A 6,000-nucleotide genomic window follows, 5' to 3' on the forward strand; every position below is an offset into this window, starting at 1 on the left:
AGTAAATGTCACTTTTTTACCCCACCAATGTGAAGAGCGTGTCTAATTTACTCAAATTTATGATAACTGACAGAGATATTCAGGAGCTATCGCATCGGAAAAAATAGCCGAACATCATGCTCTACGGAGGTCGCACAGAATAGCGCACGATGAATTTTTCAGCGCAATCTTTGTCCGTCCGACGAAAGGAGGTTGGAAACGCAGCCCACCCCGGCATCGCAGAAAGAGAAAACACAGGCACGTCTTATCACGTCCGACTTTCGCTGGGATAATGCTTTCCCTCTCCCAATTTTAGGAACTGTTACTTTTTCTACTATCACTCTGTGGGCTGGCTTCGGAAACTCCTTTCGTCGTACTGAGAGCAATTGCGCTCAAAAAGTCATCACGCGCTATGGTCCGGTGCTCCGAAAAGCATGATATTCGGCTATTTTTTCCGATGGGGTAGCTCGTGAATACCACTGTGAATTATCATGAATTTGAGTGAATTCCGCACGCTCTTAATATTGGTGAGGTAAAATCGTGACCTTTGCTTGGCAAATTTCCGAGTTCAGTTCGCAAATATTTACATAATTAAACTTGGAGTACATGACATTCACATTAGGTGGTGGCAAAAACCTAATAAGAACAAATGCTCTTGACCGCATGATTCTAGGTGGCGTAGTTTTTTATTATAATTCAATGACACGTTTTCTGGGACACCCTGTATAAATTTGATCGTGCACTCCCGGCCGAGGAGAGCTGTTGTTTCGCTTTACTTGGAGCTCTTCAGCCCGGCGCAAGGAAGTGACGCGTTCTTGGGTCGGCGCTAACAGTGTGCCTCGGCGAGGCATCAATATGCCACGGTGACGGCGCCACCTGTGGAGGCCGCAGTGCAAGCCAGCAAGTACATATACAAATGAAAAATAGCCGAAACTCTGTAGCGGCACGTTGAGCATATGTTTGTAATTTGATCGTGCACTCCTAGCCGAGGACAGCTGTTTTGATCTACTTGGAGCTCTTCAGCCCAGCTGAAACCCGGCTTCACTTAACGTAGAGAGCACAGTTGAACCATCCATATGGGCGCACGAGCGGTCCGAGTTGCTGATAGCTCGGGCAACCCAATACAGTTAGGTTTGGCGCCTGGACACTGGATAGCACCCGTCACACGTACTGGGGCATTAACCTATGCGACAAAATAGTCAGTATTACAAAAACAGGCAAAGTTCTCTATGAGAGTAAATAACCTGGTAGTATTAAGTATACCTGGTAGCTCAGGCAACCCAGTATATAGTAACGCCTCTTGAACGTGTCAGGACTCTAGCACGGAGACAAGTGCCGCAAACTTGGATTGCGTTGTTCTTTTATAAAATTCCAATATAGAGGATGATAAGCTTTTAGGGATAGCCCGTTAACTAAAATAGGTGAGTATCATGTCTTCAAGATTGATCTCCTGTCTGCATCGTAGTAGAACATCTTGATTATCACATACCGACGTGACCCCAAAGAATTGTTGGCCGCGTCTCAAATTTAAATTATTATCATGTGATATCTGTGAAAAGCTCAAACGATGAAACAGAGCCGGTCCCAGGCACATGTCAAAATGAGTCAAAGGGATCATATCAGAAGGATCAGCAACGAGAAGAGACGGGAGATTATCGGACTCTCCCAGGCTGGAGTGTCCCAGCCTGCCATTGCTTAGCTAATACACTGTTGTCTATCGTCGGTTAACCGTATCGCTCAAGCATACAGAGACGAAAATCGATTTGGAGAAGCTCCCTGAAGCGGTAGGCCATCTTCGACCACGGCCGAATATGATAGAGCCATCATAGGGTCCACCTGCGCGGATCACTTTTAGACGGCGGTGGATATAAAGGGGAAGCTCGGCCTGAGCATGTCTGCAAACGCTGTAAGGCGGCGACTGAAGTTTCTGGGTCGGGAGTCTGCGTCGCCGCGCAGAAGCCGCTGCTTACTGCGGATCACACGGCAGCTAGATTCCAGTTCGCTATTCGACACCAGCACTGGGACGTCGCAGAACGGCGAAACGTCGTGTTTAGTGACGAAGCGGCGTTTAGCAGTCGATGGTCCCAAACAAGACGGGTGTGGCGGCCCCCGAAGTCTAGGTATTTAATCTTTCTTTACTCTCGTAGAGAACTTAGCACCTTTTGTAACGCTGTCTTTTTTGTCACAAAGGTACATGCCACAGTACGTGTACCGGGTACTATCAGGTGGCCGCCAGACCGTTACCGTATGGGGCTGCCATTCCATGGGCGGTTCAACTCTACGCTCTATACTGAAGTAATCGAGAGCTCCCTACTGCCGTATGTGCATGATGGATCGTTCCCCGAGGGCTGTTTTCTTTATCAGCACGACGGCAGCTCTATTCACATGTCCAAGAAAGCCCAGGACCGCCTCGAGAACTTGTGCATCCTACAGCTCCCCTGGCCTGCGAAAAGTCCCGATTTAAACATCATAGAAAATATCTGGGGCATTCTGAAGTACCGCATAATGAGTCAGCGCAAGCCGATCAGAAGCAAGGACTCATTGTGGGGAATGGTATTAGCGGAATGGACAGATCTCCAGAGTGATATCGGCCTCATTCACCGTCTATACGAGTCTCTGCCACGACGGATGGCTGCCGTCATTGCGGCAGAAGGCGCCGCAACAAAATATACTAGGCGATTGTCAAAGAGGTAGCCCTGGCTTTGCCGTTTTTCAGTTCTTTTCATTTTCTATTTCCTTTTTATTTTGCAATAAATGCTGAATGTGAACTGAAAATCACCCTGCATTTTTATCATACCTATAGCAGAGAGCTCCCTAGAATCCGCAAGATGTTACCTTGCGAGACAGATGAATAGCACTCAATTTTCTCAGCACGCTCAATACCGAAACTGCCGCAGTATACATCGCTTCCAGCACGGCGGCCTACCGCCACCACTCCGAACGAGTGAGCTCTCGCGTTACCGACCGCCGCTAGGGTGTCGTCCCGAGGAAAAAAATACGCCGCTCGCATGTTCCGTAAACTTTTGTGCCAACCTGTACGTACATGCAGTTCAAAAGGACATCATTAACGCTTACAATAAATCACACAACAGCAAATCAAAGCTAAATCTAACGCCGGCTGAGCAGCGCAGCCTCTCTGATCTTCGGGACCGCAGTGACATAGTCATTAAAAAAGCTGATAAAGGTGGTGCAATCGTAGTAATGGACAAAGAGAAGTACATTAACGAAGGCCTGCGGCACTTATCTTGCACACCATTCTACAAACTCCTCGAGGCTGACCCTACAGAGGAAATTACGGCTGATATTATCCGCAGTCTAAAAGCTTTAAAGGCAAGTAAAAAGGTATATGCCACCCTATACGACTATCTACTCCCCAAAGACCCCACAGCGGGCAGGTTTTACAAGCTCCCCAAGATCCATAAACCTGGGAATCCAGGACGTCCTATAGTTTCATGCAACGGTACAGCTCCCGAGAACATTTCAAGCTTTCTAGACCAACTTCTTAAAGATATACCTCCTCAACTACCATCCTACATTAAGGATACCAATCACTTTCTTCAAGTTGTAAGTAAATGTCAGCCTTCTCTTGCAGTTTGCTAGTCACGCTAGGCCTTTCCTCTCTGTATACTAACATCGGCCATGAAGATGGGATTGCTACAGCTGAAAGGGCGTTCTCGAAATGTTCTGATACCTCCTATGATCCCTGTGTGCTTTCCACATTTCTCAACCTTATTCTCAAAAATAACAACTTCGAATTCGACGACAGACTTTACTTGCATGTCAGTGGCACAGCTATGGGTACCAAAGTGGCACCCAACTACGTAAATACCTTTATGAGAGCTCTAGAGGAGGAATTCTTGTCCAAGCGCGTAAAGAAGCCCACAGTTTACAAGCGGTTCCTCGACGACAGCTTCATGGCGTGGTCGCACTCAGAAACTGACCTAATAATGTTTATTAACGACCTTAACCAAGCACATCCGGCCGTCAAGTTCACCCATTCTTATTCCCCTTTAACTCTTAACTTCTTAGATGTCCAAGTAATGTTAAAGGGTCTCTGACCAGAAGCTGGAGAGCCTTTTCCGCAGTGGCTACCGATAGAATACACAAAAGCAACTTCACATACGAAAATGCATGCCTCAACACCTCGTAGTTTTCGTAAACTCGAATTTTGAACATCGCGGTTCACGCCGACGCTGGCACACCTAGCGTCAAACCAAGAAAACGTACGCTTATATAGAAAACTCATCTGGTCATCACACTGGGATGACGTCAATCGCCCATGCAATCAGCGCGCAGAATGCCGTCACGTGATCGAGCACTACAACAACAACTTTCAGCAAGAACCAACATTTTTACGCCGATATATTGTTGTCACAATATCTGGAAATAAAAAGTATGTATATACTTCGAAATCTACGACCTGTTTTATAACTGCGATAATCCAATTAGCGACTTCCGTGGAAAGAGGAGCTACGAGGCTAGGAGCTACGACGACTTTCGGGATCCAGCGCGCTATTTCACTGCGTTAGCGTAGTGTGTGTATTTCCAAGTTTTCTTTATTTATATCTTTTGGAACAACGACCAATTTATCGAGGTACAGCCCTTACTTCATTTGACGTGCCTCGGTTGTGTCGTCAAAGCGAGATTTCTCGGCGGGCATTCATACTGCGCGTTCAACCGCAGCGGCAGGATAATACCGCGGCGGATTTTGCCAATCGTAATTGAAGAATGCAGACTACGAGACGGACCCCTCAGTTTGAGTACAAAGAACCTCCGCCTACAGCAGTCCGCAGTGCTTTCCTTGAATCTATCTTCCAAGACTGTTGCATCTGGACGTGACGAGGTTAGTGTCTTCTGTATAATTTATACAGTGATTACTCTCCTTGTGAGAATTACGTTGTGGCATGCAGATGTTAGGAGACAATTTACGCAACAAAGAAAAATACGGATTAAAGAAAAATGGAAGTTTACGCACTAAATCAAAAGATTACTGTACAATTCCGAGTGTTGTTGAATGCAGCCATGCCAATGCAGTAAGCAACATTCACAGTACGTAAAATGAAGCTGTGTATTCAGCATGTATACGTAACATTATAATTGTCACAGCAGTGTGCACCAATGTAGTTCATGACTTCCTTGGACAAGATGTGGAACCAAATGTTGGAAATGCAAGGCAGGGATCAGGTACAAGTTTTCTTCTATTTGTTTTCCTTATAATATGCAGCATACTGCACATAGTAAAGAAGGGTTCTGGATTCTAAACCAACGCAGTTGAAATCCTTAGTTTACCCCAAGCTGTACTATTGTTGTCTAATCTGGGGAAACACCACAGAGGGCAACTACGATAAAATTGCCGTATAGAGAAGAAAGAAAGAAAGAATGCCTGGTATATGACAACCATGTCTACAGGTTGTCTACAGGTGCAATGTGCTGGACCCTCGCTGCAAAGAGGCCCAGCAGGGGTGCCACTAGAATCCATCCATCCAGCCCCTCAGCTCCTTCAAGACATGCAAAATACAGTAGACAAAGCGTTCACTTGGAAATCAGACATTTACACAAAATTGCCTTGCAAATTCAGGATCTTTTAGCGCCATCCCAAACACTTGCCATTACGGTATGAAATCTATCACTGTACCACCTTACAAGTTTCCACTGCTACGGACCAACTACAGAAATCAGCAGAAACTGTTCCTCTTCCGAACAATTTTTTTCAGCTGATTGGAAATGGCCTTCCTGTGTCCAGTTTCAAAACAGAGTTACACAAACTTGTTGAAGTGTTATTAGAGACAGTCCTCTCTGTTATGTATTTTTTTTTGTGTGTGTGTGTGTGAAAATGTGGACAGCTCGGTGTAATTGTGTATTTTATTTATGTGGTTGTGATTTGCTGTATGTTCGTAGTGGTAATATCTCAGTTATCGCATTTATATGGCTTTTTTTTTAACAATGTTAGGGTGATGACTTCATGGAAGTGGAAGGATCAGGAGAGGACGACATCTGGCAATGGTCATGACAGTTGTCCGT

The sequence above is a fragment of the Ornithodoros turicata genome, chromosome 2 (genome assembly GCF_037126465.1).
Source record: "Ornithodoros turicata isolate Travis chromosome 2, ASM3712646v1, whole genome shotgun sequence".
Lineage (NCBI taxonomy): Eukaryota > Metazoa > Arthropoda > Arachnida > Ixodida > Argasidae > Ornithodoros > Ornithodoros turicata.